An 18,913-nucleotide genomic window follows, 5' to 3' on the forward strand; every position below is an offset into this window, starting at 1 on the left:
GAATGTCATGATTACCTGTTTGGAGCACCGAAACCCTAGAATCCAAAGCTCTGATACCAAATGTTATGAAACCAGCTCACAAAATGATAGAAAAGAGAGATCCACGCCTTAGAATTCAGCCTCTTCGAGGGGGAAACTTCCTTTACATTACATAAATGAACAATTCTTGGATGATAAAAATGAAAAGACCTCCTTTCTATATATAGGAGTCTAAGGGGTCATAACATAATAAGAGCCGACATAACAATAATAATGTAAGGGCACAATAATAACAATAGTGGGCTTCTATGGGGCACAATAGTAACAATATGGGCACTACATGGGTACATCAATATAATAAGTGGGTTGTACTAATAACAATAAGGGGTTACACTAGTAGTATATGGGCCTAACAAACACTCACACAAGCCAAAACACAAATAGCAACAAAAATGCTGCAAAAGACAAGCAAAGCGGACTTACCCAAAAATAACTAAGCTAGACATGCAGAAGACTCCTAAATGTGTTATGGGATGTCAGAGCTCCAAGATTGATGTGAAGAATGAGCTCTAAAGCATCGAATAAATAATTTTGAGGCTCATGATGCACATGCCACAAATCTAGGAAAAAGTGACACTTGGAGGAAAGCTTCTAAAACAATATTTGCATGTAACCTCCAGCTGCTAAAAATAGATACCTAAAATCTAGGGATTCCTTTTTCATGTTGCTTTTTTCTATTTCAAGAAAAAACAGCCCATGCATGCAAGTCAATTTTGTTGGGTCTCGTTTGGAACCAATCAACATGAAGGCACATGCATGAACCTGCTTGACTAATAGGGAATTTTGCTCAATTTCTGGGAGGCGCTAGGCTGGTTGTCCTAGAGGGATTGCACAATTTTTGGGAGGAGCAAGTGATTTCTACCCAGAATTGCGCAATTTTTGGGATTAGCTATAGTGCTGGGCTAGATTGCGCAATTTTTCCAAGGAAGGCAATCTGACTACATTGCACAATTTCTGGGCCTAGAAGGCTGCTGAGTAGATTTTCACAATTTCTGGAGGGAAGGTTGGTTCCCCTCCAGAATTGCGCAATTTTTTGAGGGAGTTGCTTAGCCAGCAACCAGTTCAAGTTTAGAATGGAATCCTATGATGGGAGAGAAGAAAACTAACATGCACAAGCTGTTAGGTTGCTGAAAAATCAATGAAGCCTATGTACTTGCTAGTGCAAGACATATTGCTAAGGATGGTTGGTAGGGAGGCTCCAAAACTTAGCTAAGGAAATATTGGAGGGTGGTTGTAGCTGCTACAACAAGTCTTTATATTTATTTTAGTTAGGGTTTCCACTTTGGCCCTAAACTCCTTGAACTCATCAAATAATTCATATTTTGTTTTGAGGAGGTAGAGCCATGTCTTTCTATAATGGTCATCAATGAATGACACATAGTAGAGATGATCTCCAAGTTATTTGTCAAACATGGGCCCACACACATCAAAATGAATGAGGTTTAATATTTCTTTAGACCTAGTTTCACTATTAAGAAATGGCTTTCTTGTATGCTTTCCAAAAGAGCATCCCTTGTACACACATTCATGATCTAGCTTCATATACCAATTGACTAAGAGTAGGGATGACCTTATAATGTAGACGACCATACCTCCTATGCGATAGCTCAATGGGACTTATTTCCTTATGAACCAAATCTTGAGGAGGTGGTGTAATGACTCTATAAAGGCTTCCTTCATGAGCTCCAATAATCCTATCTTTATCATTGCTAGATTCCTTTCCTCAAACCAAAAATTTTCCAGCAACAAAATAAACTCTTTCCCCTTTATCTTCTAAACAAGAAATAGAAAGAAAATTCTTTTTCAAACCTGGAACATATAGCATTTTTTTGAGGTGAAGCTTCAACAATGTTGATCCCAGGGCTTTAACAACATATCTTTTGTTGTCACCCAATTCCACTACAAGAGAAGATGGATCCTTTGATAGTGTATGAAGTTGTTTACTTTCTGCTGTCATGTTTCTCGATGCTCCACTATCAATGATCCATGCATTGTAATCATTAAGAGAACCTGTAAGAACAGCCAAGAATCCTTGAATTTTGACCTTATTTAATAAGTAGTAGATGACCTTCTTGATCCATATTCTAGTAGTGTTGATACCCATTCTTATATAGTTCATCAAAGAGGGAGAATCCATGCCAACAAATTGATCTTTGACTTTTCCTAACCTTAACTCCAATACCATGTTGGGAAATGAAAGAAATTATATTAGGGTTTGATTCTCATTTCCTGATAACTACTTGTTAGTTTGTTGGCTTATTTTACTTCTTTATTATCTTATCTTTCATCAAGAAATTACCATATTATGTGTGTATGAATATCACAAAACAAGAGACACAAGATGTAGGCACTATGCCAGGGAAAAACCCCCCTCGAGGGGAAAAGCCAGTAAGGAAAATTCTTGATTTCATTAGCATTCTTTGAGACTCTTCACCCTAGACAAAGACCAAACTTTCCCTCCACACCAAGTTAGTCTCCCAAATCTTTAACCTCCTTTCCAAAAACTTTGACTGGCAACAACTTCCGGCATTAGGTAACTTCTAGCATTAGTGAAACTTGGAAAACTTCGATCTCCTAAACTAGGGCATGAAATAGAGAGAGAGAGGCACCAAAAGTTTGATTTTATTCTTCTCCTTAGACTTCCCCAAACTCGCACTTCCTTCAGCTTCCTTAGACCCACTTAATCCTACTTCGTACTTCTCCAACTTCTCTTGAGATATCAAAATTTTTTGAGATGAGATGCTCCAAATTACTTCAACTTTCTTCTATTTATAGGCTTCAAGTGAGGTCGAATAAGTGTCCTTAGATCCACTTCATCTCTTTTAGGCCGACATGTTTTGGAGGATACACAAATTATATTTGACTCAAAATTAAACCTTTTTACATGACTCAAAAGCCCAAGAAGGGTATTTTTGAATATAGGACAAATCTATAAACTCAAAATTAATCCTAGGAATCCACAATGGGGACTTTGACTAATATAATGATTACCCAAGCATGAAATCCATGCTTTAATAAGTCATTGTTACAATCATAAAAATTCTTTTCTTTATTCTTTTGACAAGTACATTTCATGATGGCTATAATAAATTAAGTGAAAACCAAACCTAGTTACAATTTCCAACAATTTTTAACCTCAAGGCATTGGATTTTATTAGTTAATAAATTAATAAACATTGGTATTACCTCAATTTTCTAATCTTGTGAGGAGGAAGAAGAAGGAAGTTTTGGCGATGTGTCAATCATCTTCTTGATGAGCCTCATAAATGGGTAATTATATGGGCTCATTTTGCCTCCTAACATAGTTTAATCAACCATTCTCTTAGCTTATTGCATGTTTTTTTATTATATTTATGCTTATGGAGTGAGTTGGGTTGGTCATTATGCCATGGAGTCTAATCTGTGTTTAATGCAAATTTTTGTTCAATTTTGGAGATGAAGTCAAAGATTTAATGGACAATTGGCAGCAATAATTTGAAGTAGACAAGGGAGAGGATTTATAGGAGGGTATCCCCCTCATTTATGAATCCCCACTTTGAATTCTCCTTCATGCAACTCGGAGCACAAACAACCACATCAATGCACTAGGATGCAGCCGAGCACGTGGAGGATAACTTCTGTTCATATCAAGTTTTAGGAGCCAAGCCTCCCTGATTTTAAGGAAGCTGTTGGTAGATTTAGTTGTATAAGTAGAGAGGCCTAGGCCCTCATTAGGAAGTTAGTCAAATTTTCGAATTTTTGTTGCAGCTTTGCTCTCCTCAACTTCGAGCTTACTTTTGTTGACAGTTTCATGTAATCCTATTATTATTTTGATAATAAAGATGAGATGCTTTCTGAGCTAGCACTGAGTTACCTCAGAGGGCTGAAGCTCTTGAGTTAGGGCCCAATCCAAGAAGCCAAGCTCCTCTTCTTTTGTAGTTGTATGCTTTGTTTCAGTTTATGGATTAGTTGTTGTTAGATAAATTTCTTTCTTGGTTAAGAATAGGTTGCTTTTGGTAATTTAGAAGGTTGTTTCCATTTGAGTTTTCTATAGCAGGTTGAATAGTGATAGAAAGAAGATACAAAAAGGCAATCAATAGAGCCTTGGCATCCTTTCCTCCCTTTGGGACCATCAAATGAGGCCAAGACCCTCTTGTTGCCACAAAAAAACACAGATTTGCCTCCTCCATAGGATTTCTAGTGTTGCAGTTTGTTAGAAGGTTAATGATTTGCCTTGGATCTCTTTCACCATGCTCATTTCTATCTTGCAATAATTTTCCTTCCATGATTTTTCTCATTATAGCATTTTTCAACATTTCTTGCCATAGCTCATAATCTAGATTATCTTGATGCAAAATTCTATTTTTTGATGTACTTAGGTTCCTTAATTGCTTAATCTCGTTGTTTTATTTTCATTTCTCTTGTAGCACATCTCTTCTCACATCAATTCAGCCAATCAACCATCACGATCTCTCTTTGATCTATGGCCCACAGGTCGCCCAAAGTTCCTCACAAATCTGCCTCAGTTTTCTGCACTTTTTCCATAGACTTTCCTCTCTTTCATTGAACAATTCCAACCATCTTTTCCTCTCCTAGAAATCCTTGGTGACCCCTAGGCACCTTAACACATCATCCCAGCCTTCATCTACCCTTTCCAACCACTCTCACACCTTCAAAAGCTTCAAAATTGCTCTTGGCATCCTCCTGTAGACCTCCTGTAGATCCCCTGCAACCTCCTGTAGATTGTCTTGTAGGCTTCTTTTTGAAATCCGATTGTGGGAAAAGCCCCCAGAAGGCCACCTGAGACCTCCTAGGACCTATCCACACCATCACACACGTCTGAAAATCCCAAAGTCACCCTCCATCACCACCTAATCACTGCCACATTCACAAACGAATAAATTACATGCATGCCAATTTCACATAAAAATACATAAAAATCCAAAAAGATGTTTTTTTCTCATTTATTTCTAGAAATAACTTGAGTAGATGTTGTTTACTTCCTTGAGTAGGTAATGACATTCATTTGATGGTTTTCACATTTCCTTCTGCAAAAGTAGGATTAGTTGGTTAAGTAGGGTTCACTAGGTTTACTTTACATTTCAGTCTTCTTTTCCTTCCTGCAAGTAGAGTAGCCTCTGTATAGTAAGCTTTCCTTTCTTTCATCACATATAAAGATTCTTTTGGAATCCATAGAAGTTGGCTTGAGCTCCTAGTGATCTTGTGCTAGCTGACCAAGTGACGGCATGTAGTAAGAACTAGTACTTGTGCATACAACAGTGTCGCTTCCAAGTTTGTTACGAACTACCAGGTTGATAAAAGTAAAGTAGGAAGCCCAAGAGTTGAAGCATTATTGCTGCAATACTGGTGCTCACCACTTTTTGGCACCATTGCTGGGGAAGCATCAGAGTATTTTGTAATTACTACTTTCTTCTATTTTCTATCGCAACATTTTGCAATTTCCATTTCAGCAAAAGTGGAGTAGTTGTTTCCTTCAGTTTCTACATTTCCTTGCTTTCCTTTTTAGTTCTGCAATTTCCATTTTAGCAAAAATAGAATAGTTGTTTCTTTTAGTTTCTGCATTTCCCTGCTTTCCTCTTCAATTCTGCAATTTCCATTTCAGCAAAGGCAGATTAGTCATTTCTTGCTTTCAGTTCTGCATTTCATCTGCTTTCCTTTACAGTTCTGCAATTTCATTTCAGCAAGTTCATTTCAGTTAGTTGCAATTTGTTTGTTTAATCAATTTCAGTTTTGCAAGTACAAGCAGTGAAAAAAAGCAAAAACCAACCAAAAGATTTCTTTTCATGCCTCGCAGGAATAGAGATAATTTAGGAAAATTCTTACCCAACACCCCCACTATATCACATAGCGAACCTTCTCTCTTCCTTGGTGGCAGTGATCAAGAAAAACCTTTAGGTGAACAACCAAAGATATTTGAAGAACCTATGGGGGAATAAGAAGAAGAAAACATACCTGCTGAGATAATGGCTGAAAGTAGAAATTCTAGCGGGAATGGAGAAAGAATAGAGGATACCTTTCCCATCTGGGAGACCAATGGGGACACCGAAATGAAGAATATAAGTCCCTCAGCCCTACCTCACTTCCATGGTTTGACCACAAAAGATCCTGACACCTTCTTGTTTGAGTTTGCTGTCATCTGTCAAACCTATGATTATGCAGAAGATGAGCAAAAGTTGAAACTATTCCCTTCTACTCTCAAGGATGCAGCATTGCACTGGTTCATGGGGTTACCTGGCAATAGCATCACAACTTGGGCTTAGATGCAGTAGGCCTTTAATAACAAATACCGATACTACTATAGGTCAAAATATACCAAGGAAGAAATCTTCTAAATTACCATGGGAAATGATGAATCCTTGGAAGATTATGAAGAGAGGTTCCAGCTCAGTTACAAAAGGGTCAGGTGCACACTTGACCATGAATCTCTAAAGTGGTCCTGCTTAGGGGAATTCCGGAAGACCTTCTAGACACCCTCCATTTACTGGTCGAGGGAGATATCTACCAACTACCTTATAAGGACATAAAGAATGTCTTTAGAAACCATTCTAGAGCAGCCCGAAAGAGAGGTAGGGGGAGTCAACCCATAGCCAGTACCTCCTCATCCAATTCATCCATCAAAGGTGAACTTGGAAACATGTTGGAAGACTTTAAGAGTGAGATGCTGCAGACTCTTGCCATGCAAATGGATACCTTGCATATCAAAAGGAAACAAGAGGAAGTAGAGAGGGTTTTGGCCATTTTTTGTCCTAGTTGCACCAGGAGGAATCCTAAAAATGAATGCCCATTGAACTCTATAGAGGGTTGTTCAGTCTATGAAGAAGACCATTCTACAGACAAGTGCCCTTCCTTGCCCAGACTTAAAGTTATATACCAAGGGGCCGAAGGAGCCACTGAACCATTATATTTCATGAACGAGGCATACTACAACCCCAACCAAGTCACTTCCATACCTTCTTGGGGCCCTCCTGCTCATCCTTCCTAGTCCACACCTCCTCCTTGGTCCTTTCCATATCAATATCATGCCCAACCAGCTGCGCATTCATTCCAATCCTATGCTCAGTCAAAACCTCAGTGGAATGCATCTCATTAGGGGTGGAGGCTCTAGTACAAATCTCATGCCGCTCTTTTGCCTCCACCACCTGCTCAACCACAACCATTACCTCCTGCTCCACCAAGGCAACCCCAAATGCCTACCTAGCCGAACCCAAACCCAAACAACAGACAGGCTCAGTAAGTATATAGTGGGGAACCATCATGCCCAACTTATGCTGTGGAGATTCAAGAGATTAACCTGTGATCTGGGAAGGTTCTCCCATATAGCCAGCCTCCCCGTAGGGAGGTTGAGGAAGATAAAGAGGAAAGTGAACCTAAAGAAATTCCACCCTTTCCTGAGAGACTATCTTGGACAACTCAGTCCACCCCAAAAGAAAATGAACTGCTGGGAGAATTGAAACAGTTATGTGTAAAAATATCACTTCTCCGAGCCATAAAAGATGTGCCTATATACAATCGTTTGATCAAAGAGAAGTTCTTTAGGCATCGAGGTAGGTGTAAGAGAGATGCCCCAACCATCAATGTAATAGGACAACTGTTTGACCTGATGTTGGGGCAGGTAATTTGTCTAAAATATCTAGACCCTGTAAGCCTAGTAGTTGATGTCCACATCAATGGCACCATGATCCGACACACCTTGATTGACCTGGGAGCTGCCATTAATGTGATGACAAAGGACATCATGCTCAAACTTAACCTCCAGGGCTCCTTGAGAAAGATCATAATAATACTGCAGCTAGCAGACTGCTCCACCGTGACCCCTGAGGGGATTGTGGAAGATGTGATGGTCTCCATTGATTCTTGGGAGTACCCTACTGATTTATTGGTTCTCCAGCCGAAGGCGAAGCTTGCTGGGTATCATCGTATCCTGGGAAGACCCTGGTTGACTACTGCCGATGCCTACATCAGCTGTCGAGCTGGGAACATGACCATCAAGAATGGGCATATGTCCAAGCAGTGAATCCTATACCCTCTTGCCCAACCCTTGCTATAACATGATATACCTCTCTAGTTGGAGGATGAGGATGAGGATGAAGTCTATTCTGCACTGATTTGTGCATTTGAAACTGTCATGGGGGAAAAACCACAAGATATGGATAATATCATTGAAAATTTAATTCAGAATCCACCCCCCAGTACCTTGCCATTGGAGGACATAGTGAAAGAAAGAAAAAACAATCCCTTAATTGATCTCTGTGTGGCCGACCCGAACTCTCTCTATGTTAATAATATAGAGTTCGGCCCAGAAAGAACCTTGAAAATCAATCCATCCCTATCCACTTCCCAGGAGAAGGAGTTGTGCAGCTTATTGAGAAAACATTTAGATGCCTTCGCCTGGAGTTATAAGGAGATGAAGGGAGTGCACCCTTTAGTATGTACTCATCATATATATACATTAGGGAAGATTGCAAACCAGTCAAGCAACCTCAAAGGAGGATGAATCCAGCCCTTAAAGACATTGTTAAGGAAGAATTGAAAAAATTACTTGATGCAGGATTCATTTACCCCATCCCTGACAGTGAATGGGTCTCTCCTTTGGTGCTAGTGCCAAATAAAAATGGTAAGTGGAGAATCTGTGTCAATTATAGGGAATTGAACAAAGCCACTAAAAAGGACCATTTTCATTTGCCTTTCATAGATCAAGTGTCAGATGGTCTGGCGGGGAAAAAGTTTTTCTCCTTCCTAGGTGGGTTTAGCAGGTACAATCAGATTCAAATCAACCCGGAAGACCAAGATAAGACCACTTTCACTTGTCCTTAGGGTACCTCTGCATATCAAGTCCTTCCTTTGGTTTGTGTAATGCTCCAGCCACTTTCCAGAGAGCAGTATTGAGTATATTTTCTGAACTGGTTCATGATGCAGTGGAAATATATATGGATGATTTTACTCCTTATGGTTCTAACTTTCAGGAAGCTTTATTTAACCTAGGAAAATTCTTAGACAAGTGTATTGAAATGAACTTGTCCCTTAGTCTGGAAAAATGTGAATTTTTTATGACTGAAGGGACCATGCTAGGTCATGCAATATCTCAACAGGGATTGCAGGTGGACCCCAACAAAGTTGCTATCATCCAAAGGGTCCCACGCCCTCAAAAGGTGAGAGATGTCAGAAGTTTCCTAGTCTTAGCTAGATATTACAGAATATTCATTAAAGATTTTAGTAAGTTAGCCTCTCTGTTGTTTGGTCTTTCAGGAAAAGATGTTGAGTTCATATGGACTAAAAACTGTCAAGAAGCCCTAGATATCTTGAAAAGAAAACTTGTGACTGCCCCAATTTTAAGAGGCTCAAGCTGGGCGCTACCTTTCCACATTCACATAGATGCCTCGAACAAAGCAATAGGAGCAACCTTAGGAAAAATTGATGAAAAGTTACCTTATGCCATATACTTTATAAGCAAAAATTTGTCAAAGGTAGAGTTAAACTACATGGTAACTGAGAAGGAACTCCTAGTTGTGGTGCATTCCTTAAACAAATTTAGATATTATATCATAGGCTATCAAGCCTTTCTACACACTGATTATGCTACATTTAGATATTTAATGAACAAACTGGATGTAAATGCTCGCATTATTAGATGGTTGCTTTTACTGCAGCAGTTTGATTTGACCATTGTTGATAAGCATGGTAAAGAAAATGTTGTTGCTGACTTTTTGTCTAGAGTAAATTTGCCTACAGGTGAAGAAGAAATGGTGGATGATCAAATTCTAGATGAACACCTATTTGCTATCTCAGTACTCTCTCCATGGTTTGCTGATATAACAAACTACTTGGTTTCAGCACAGTTCCCACCACACTTGTCCTCAAAGGAGAAGAGCAAGATCATGAGGAAAAGTGCCCCTTTCACCTGGATTGGGGGCAATCTCTTCAAACTTGGCCTAGATTAGATCTTGAGAAGATGTGTTAGGGAGGAGGAAGTTTTTGACATTCTCCTGACCTGTCATGACGGGTCTTGTGGAGGCCATTTTGTAGCAAAGAGGACTGCCTTCAAAATATTGCAAACAGGCTACTATTGGCCCACTCTTCATCAAGATGTGAGGACCTATACCAGCCAATGTGATTGGTGTCAAAGGATGGGGAAACCTACTCCAAAGGATGAGATGCCCATGCAACCTCAAGTGACATTTGAGCCATTTGAGAAGTGCGGCATGGACTTTGTGGGTCCAATCAACCCTCCTTCAAAACAGAAGCAATACATCATTGTGTGCACCGATTATCTAACAAAATGGGCAGAAACAAAAGCAATCAAAGCAACAACAGAGGAAAATGTAGCTGAGTTTTTGAGAGAAAACATATTCTATAAGTTCAGGTATCCAAGAGAACTGGTCATAGATCAGGGCAGTCAGTTCACTTCCAATTTGATTAAAGACTTGCTCACACATCATAAAATCAAGCACAAGACTTCCACCCCTTATCATCCACAAGACACTGGGCAGGTGGAACTCACTAACAGAGCTTTGGAAGGAATTCTGACCAAGGTAGTGAGTAACAACAAAAAATGTTGGGCGGATAGACTAGTTGAGGCCACTTGGGCCTACAAAACAACATGGAATACCACCACAGGGTTCACACCCTATGAACTGGTCTATGGGAAGAAGGCTTTGCTGTCAATAGAATTTGAATACAATACACTAAGGATGGTAGATCAGCTGGACCTAGACCACAGCCATGCACAAAGGGAAAGACTACTCCAGCTCAATGGATTGGATGAACAAAGATTGCAGGCCCTTCTCCACACAGAGGTAGTTTAGCTTCAGAGGAAGATATGGCATGACAAAAATATCAACAAAATGCAATTCCAAGAGGGAGATTTGGCACTGCTCTATGACTTAAGGTATAAAGACTTCAAAGGCAAGGTGAGCACAAGATGGCTGGGACCCTACACTATGGAAAAATGCAATGACAATGGTTCAGTTCTGATCAGAACCATTAATGAGGAAGCCATCCCCATGCTTATCAATGGACATAGGTTGAAAATTTACAAAAAGCCCTTCTCCAAGCGAGAGTTCATTAAAGATCTAAATAAAACAGTGATGGTAGTGGGGCATGTCTCAGCCTTGAGAAAAAAAAAGAAAAATAATAAGGACTCGAGTGAAAACCTCCATGAGGTGCTTGAGTCCCATCATTGGGTTGAAAACCTCTTCTGAGGTGGCCTAGTGATGCAAAAAAAAAAAGAGAGAGAAAAAAGAATAAGATCCTTGGGTGAAAACCTCCCTTGGAGGTGCCCAGGGAAGGCAATTAGGGTGAAAACCTCCTTGAGGCACCCTAGTTGTCTTTCAAAAGAAAAAAAAGGAAGGAGAAAAAACAAAGACAAGAAGGAAAAGAAAATTGACTTTTAATGTGCATTGCAGGTTATAGGTGGACCAAAGGGAGAAAGAGAAGATGGCATAGAGCCTATTTCATCTCCCCCAAATTCTTCTCCATCATTTCTGACCTTTCTTCTACCCCACTGTGTTTTTTTCCGGAAACTGTGTGTTCTACAGGAGGCCCTGTGTGTTCTACAGGAGGCTCTTGTAGGAATCACACAGAGCCAGAAATGGTTCCAAAAAGTAGTTTGAGGGGCTGGGAGGTTTCATGAAGAGAATGTAGACCTTCCTATAGCTATCCACCCTCCTTTCCATCCATCCCACAACTGCACCACCTCATCATCATCATTTTTTTCCTTCTTGTCGAAAAAACACAGAAACCAGTTTTTTAGAAAAGAAAAACAAAAAATAAAGGGAACAGTGCCTCAAATCTCACCTGCAGCTTACCAGGTACCTCTCCATCTTCATCAACATCTTTGGCATCATCCGCACAGCTCCCAGCACAAAAAATAGCTAAAAATTTTAAAGGGAGAAGCAGCTATAGGAGCTCCTCTAGGAATTCCTGTAGCAGTTGATCCCATTAAAATCAAGCCACAACAGCAAAAGAAGTGCAACCATGGGATTGAAGCAGATGTCTAAAGCTAGATCTAGCTAGAGAATACCTACAAAAAGTAATCAACCCACACATTAGGAAGCAGAGAGCATGTAACAAAGGAGATATAAGCATGCAACAACTGAAATACAAGCATGCCACAGCAAAAGGAACTGAAATGCCTCACAACACATACATTCGACTCACAGATAAGTGACTAACCCTCTCCTATATTGTATCTGTGTAATTGGAAAATATGCATAAACAAATGAGATTGTTAGGGTTGAATGAGAAAAGGTGGCCAGTTGACTGCGCTCATCCAGAGATGCCACCACACGTGTACCTAGTCAACTCATATAAAAATCTAAAGGATAGGTAGTGGAGTGTATGCAAACTCCGATGCAATGATGGGAAGTGATTGTGGGAAAGAGCCATGATGATAAGGTAGTGGGGACCAATGGTCCAAATATGCAACGTACATTTTTGCTAGCTCACCCCATCATCGGAAATATCTAAAAGAAGAAATAAGTACTCCTCTTCGAAACTCCTTCACCACCTTTTCTTCCATTTCATCCTCATCCACTTAGCTGTAGTGAGCTCTTTGTTAGCACCATAGCCTCAAAACCATCGTTCTCCATCGCTTTCATCCATCCTCCTGCTATCGGTGTTCTACAGGAGCACCTATAGGCAGTTCTACAAGAGGGGTAGTAAGCTATTTTTAAGAAGAAAACACAAGGTTTTTGCTCGATTTCTGGCTTGAGGAAGTGGGTTCTTTGCATACCCACCTTAATTATCAATATGTGTAAGGAATGATATAATTTTAAGGAGGAATTGAGTCCATAGAAGAAGAGGAATTACATAAAAAATTTATGGCTGTTTTCTTAAAAAAAATAGTTTTCTCTGTTTTCCTGTTTCTTCAAAATTCTTGTCTCCATATCCACCTTGGGTGTTCAAAAGGGGTATAAGCACAATGACAGGGGGATTCATGAGGAAGGAGCCCACAAATTCAACCAGGCTCCATGAGCATCCTGAAGTAGTAGCCATTTTCACCATAGCAAATTGGATGCCATTTTTTTAGAAATTCCGAGGGTTTGATGAAGAAGTGGCTCAGGAGTTTGCCCTTTCTTTAGTCCCTGACTCGAGGACCCATGCCACTGTTGCTTTTAGAGGTCTCTCCAGAAATCACCCCAGAATTTATCAGTAAGGTTACCACCCTTCCTCTTGGATTACCTTGGAGCAAAGATGAAAAGCCAAGTGGACAGTCTGCCAAGAAAAACTTCTTCCAAAACAATGAATATCCTATAGAAGAAAAAAATGGCATTAGAAGGACAAGCATGACTTACCCTTGGGATGAGCTCAGTTACCAAATTATCAAATATATTTCTTGTGAAGATAGGTAAAGTGTAGTTTATGGCTACCATTTTAGACTTCTCCATGAGCTGAGATATGGCATGGACACTCCAACACCCCAGAAACTCAGCATCCCCTATTTTCTCCTGTAGTCCCTCATAGATTCCAGCATTAAGTTGAAGGCAGGAGGTCTAGATCAGTTGGCTCACCATGGGTTAATTAAACTGTTAGTGGAAGAAGCCCTCCATACCTTCACAATCCCCATAGCATGGGAAATCTTCCGAAACATGACAGCAGAAGATGATATAAAGGCCCTCACATATGATCTCAGTCCTTTTGATAGCGAGGAGGAAGAGAAGCAAGGGGGAGAAGGGGAGGAAATTGAGGAACAAGTAGAAAAGAAGGAAGACACAAAAATAGAGAAGGAGGAAACCAAACTAGAGGAGGAAGAAACCAAAACAAAACAAAAGGAAACAAAACCCGCAAAGACAGAGAAAAAGACAGAAGGAGAGGAAAAAGGGGCATAAAAGATAGAAGTGTCTCCTGAGACCCTAGAAAGAGAGGCAGCAACTACTCTTTCTACCCTCAGCACCCCAATTAAACCCAAACAAAAGAGGAAGAGGCAGAATTCAATGTATTTTAAGGCTCGGAAGAGCACAAGGATCAAACAAGGGAAGCCCCAGCCTTCTTCTAAAGTGCCCATTGTTATTGAAGATTCACCCTCTGCTCAAGGGAAGGAATCCCCTTCCAAGGCACCTATCATTTATATAAGGGGGACTCCTAGATCTCCCACATGGAAGGAAAAAGTGGAACTACATGACTCAAAAATAGTCCTATAGGGGGCACAAACTGTTCTACAGGAGACCTTGTCAAGACTATAGGAGACCGAAAAACTTGAAAAAGGACTAGAAGGATAGTCACAAGGGAAGGAGGAAGCAATAGAGGCACAAGAACCTAACCCCCAGCCTAGTTTGGGATCTTACTACAATCTTCTTGAGGGGGGAAGAATCATTCCACAGAAATTTGCAATCCCACTTTTCTTTGAGTTGGAGAAAGAAAGAATAAGAAGCCATAGGTGGATGCAAATCGCCAAATCCAAGGGAGTTGAGGATATTGGCCATATGGAGAATCAACTCAGAGAAATGGGCAGAGAACTAAGTGTTGTCAGACATAGAGAAGAAATCACAAGAGCTCACCTTCAAACAGAAAATGAATTGCTAAAAAGACAGCTATAAGAAAAAGAGACACAATTGGCATGCATAGCCAACTGGTCTATGGAGGCACTGCAGTGCAGAACACCAGCAAAATCATATGGATTATACCTCAAGGACCAATGGATACAGTTTCAGATAAAGACTTTGGCACAGAAAGGCACAATGCATTTCCAAGATTACAGACAATTTATGGACCTATGTGACCAAAGTTCATCAGAAGACAAGGCAAAAATAGTAGAGTTCTATTTGCATAACATGGCCCTCCTCAATATGAATGTGTGGGACCCCAATTCTAGGCTAGGGGACCTACAACTAATGGCCATGGAATCATGGATGAATCATGAGGAGTTAAGGGCAGTAGAAATAAGAAAGTTGATGATAAACAAGCAAAATGAGCCCTTAATTATCAGAGATGAGCCATCAGATCCCATGGCTCTCATTAGCACACACTAGCTGCTCGCAAATAATCCCCAAATTTCCACTAGGTATATCAATGATCAAGCTCAAGCCATTGCACATTTTGAGGATATGGAAAGATTACTTGGGGATGAATGTATTCATGCTTCTATGAGGAGATGGAACACCATACCACACAGTTTGCAGATCAGGGAGTATCACTCCCCAACAAGGATGAAAGAAGCATTAAGGAGAGTGCCACTGTACAAGCGCTCTATGCATAGTTTGAAGGTCAATTGGATTAGCCTCAAATTGAGTCCCCCATTGCTGCTAGGCATGCTAGAAAGCCAAAAAAGAGGAAGAAGAGCAGCAACAGTGGGAAGAGGTGGACAGAAAGGCAGGTTTCCATGACAAATAAGAGGAGCTCATATCAGAAGCATGGGATGTTAGGGAGGCCACCAGGGCCATCAAAGATGAGGAGATGGACTAAGTTGCTCAAAGGATGAGCAACACCTTCAGTAGGGGGGTGAAGATGAGCCCCATAAATGGGTAATTACATGGCCTCATTTTGCCTCCTAACATAGTTTAATCAACCATTCTCTTAGCTTATTGCATTTTTTATTATTAAATTTATGCTTATGGAGTGAGTTGGGTTGGTCATTATGCCATGGAGTCTAATATGTGTTTAATGCAGATTTTTGTTGAATTTTGGAGATAAAGTCAAAGATTTAATGGACAATTGGCAGCAATAATTCGAAGTAGACAAGGGAGAGGATTTATAGGAGGGTATCCCCCTCATTTATGACTCCCCTCATTTGGGAGCCAAGCTTCCCTGATTTTAAGGAAGCTATTGGGAGCTTCAATTTATAAGTAGAGAGGCCTAGGGACTCATTATGAAGTTAGTCAAATTTTCGAATTTTTGTTGCAGCTTTGCTCTGCTCAACATCGAGCTTACTTTTATTGACAGTTTCATGTAATCCTATTCTTATTTTGATAATAAAAATGAGATCCTTTTTGAGCTAGCACTGAGTTACCTCAGAGGGCTGAAGCTCTTGGGTTAGGGCCCAATCCAAGTAGCCAAGATCCTCTTGTTTTGTATTTATATGCTTTGTTTCAGTTTATGTATTAGTTGCTGTTAGATAAATTTCTTTCTTGGTTAAGAATAGGTTGCTTTAGGTAATTTAGAAGGTTGTTTCCATTTGAGTTTTCTATAGTAGGTTGAACAGTGATAGAAAGAAAATACAAAAAGGCAATCAACAGAGCCTTGGTTGCATTTCCTCCCTTTGGGACCATGAACTGAGGCCAAGACCCTCTTGTTGCCACAAAAAAAACACAGATTTGCCTCCTCCATAGGATTTCTAGTGTTGCAGTTTGTTAGAAGGTTAATGATTTGCTTTAGATCTCTTTCACCAAGCTCATTTCTATCTTGAAATAAGTTTCCTTCCATGCTTTCTCTCATTATAGCATTTTTCAACATTTCTTGCCATAGCTCATAATCTAGACTAGCTTGATGCAAAATTCTATTTTTTGATGTACTTAGTTTCCTTGCTTGCTTAATCTCGTTGTTTGATTTTCAGTTCTCTTTCAGCACATCTCTTCTCACATCAAGTCAGCCAATCAGTCATCACAATCTCTCTTTGATCTATTCCCCACACGTCTCCCAAAGTTCCTCACAAATCTGCCTCAGTTTTCTGCACTTTTCCCATAGACTTTCCTCTCTTTCCTTGAACAACTCCAACCATCTTTTCCTCTCCTAGCAATCCTTGGTGGCCACTAGGCACCTTAACACATCATCCCAGCCTTCCGCTACCCTTTCCACCCACTCTTACACCTTCAAAACCTTCAAAACTACTCTGGGCATGATCTTGCAGACCTCCTATATATCCCCTGCAGCCTCCTGCAGATTGTCCTGTAGGCTTCCTTTTGAAGTCCGATTGCGGGAAAAGCCTCCAGAAGGCCACCTAAGACCTTCGAGGACCCATCCACACCATCCTACACCTATGAAAATCCCAAAGTTTCCCTCCATCACCACCTAATCGCTGCCACATTCACAAACGAATTAATTACATGCATGAAAATTTCACATAAAAATACAAAAAGATGTTTTTTTGTCATTTCTCTCTAGAAATAGCTTGAGTAGATATTGTTTACTTCCTTTAGTAGGTAATAGCATTCATTTCATGGTTTTTACATTTCCTTGTGCAAAAGTAGGATTAGTTGGTTAAGTAGGGTTCATTAGGTTTACTTTACATTTCAGTCTTCTTTTCCTTCCTGCAAGTAGAGTAGCCTTTGTAGAGTAAGCTTTCCTTTATTTCATCACATATAAAGCTTCTTCTAGAATCCATAGAAGTTGACTTGAGCTCCTAGTGATATTGTGCCAGCTGACCAAGTGACAGCCTGCAGTAAGAACTAGTACTTGTGCATACAGAACCATCGCTTCCAAGTTTGTTACGAACTACTGGGTTGATAAAAGTAAAGTAGGAAGCCCAGGAGTTGTAGCATTATTGCTGCAATATTGGTGTTCGCCACTTCTTCTTCCCATCTGATTGATTATCTTGAGAGAAACGTTTTCCAGTAGCAATTAGATTCCCCTCAAAATCACAAGCCTTAGATTAAGCATCAAATAGAGTAGTTTGTTCTCTTTCTCGCAAAGCATATGAAAAGTCTTCATCGAGAGCCATGGAATAAGCCACAACTATACCAATGTTAGATGGTTGAACAAAAGCAGGTAAAAGTTTGTAACATTTCATAAACCTCTCGTTAAAATCAGAAACTGACATTAGATTTTAATTTTCAGGTGGAAAATTTAGTGAGCCACAACTGGGCACTGTTTTTGACACCATACTGTTGTAAAAATAGCTCAATGAACCTATCCATTGTATTGATACTATTTGAGGGAAGGGTTATAAACTGTTTTTGGGCCTCCCCTTCCAAGATTTGCATGAAAAGTCTCATGCAAATATCATCGTATTCAACACCTAAATTATCACACTAATCCTAAAATTTAACAGCATGTTCTTCGATAGTCCTTTTCCTTTCATTATTGAACCTAGGTAAATTTTTATCATATTTTGGGGGAAAATCATGAAGAGGATCCTGTATATTGAGGGGATGATACTGGGCATTCACCCAAGAATTCATGAGTGGCGGGGAAGGAGGCGAAGAAAGTAAATATTGATAAGGAGAAGGCAATGGACTATTCCGCGAAGTGGATGGGAGAGGTAAAGATGAGTGGGTAGGTTGAGAAGTTGATGATAAAGGTAAATAATGAGAGCTTAAATGAGAAGAAGGAGAAGAAATAGTTTCTGTTATTCTCAGATTAGGAGACAACAAATGATTTTTCCTGAACTCGTCAAGGTGTCTCCTCCTATTGGCTATGGTAACCAAAAATTTCGGGTCCTCTAAAGGAGAGTGAATAACCTACGATGTAGACCTATTCAACCTCTGGGGAGTATCCAAATTGAAAAATGACCTATGTTACTAAGAAGAAATGTACAATTTCACTACTAATTTTACAATTGTTTATTTTTATATCCCTTTTTTTATATTACACAACTCAATATGATAGATATTAATCTGGCTTCTATGACCAGTTAGAAATAAGAAACACATGAAGCGTGAATGATAAGGTACCTAGGCAACAACAGATGTGCACTTTCATTGTAGAATCATACCTTATATTTTTGTTGTCATCTAGGAATGTTTGGGTTCGACTGTGCTCGCTCGTCTTCTTGTGCTAACGCTTCCCAACTCTGATGGAGCTCCTGATGAGTTCGGGAAACCTACAAGGCAAGTTCATACACACCATTTAATATACTGTGTTGATCAACTAAACCATAAAGAATATGTGGTTGAATAAGGTTAAATTTAGTCATCCAATAATTCTTGAACTAATCGCTCCTTGAAAACGACGCCAAAAGAATGTGTTGGTATAAAGAATTACCGGGGGGGGTGAATTAGTAATA

Source organism: Pinus tabuliformis, chromosome Q (assembly GCF_031772625.1).
Source record: "Pinus tabuliformis cultivar Carrire ecotype Pingquan chromosome Q, CPIR1, whole genome shotgun sequence".
NCBI classification, from domain to species: domain Eukaryota; kingdom Viridiplantae; phylum Streptophyta; class Pinopsida; order Pinales; family Pinaceae; genus Pinus; species Pinus tabuliformis.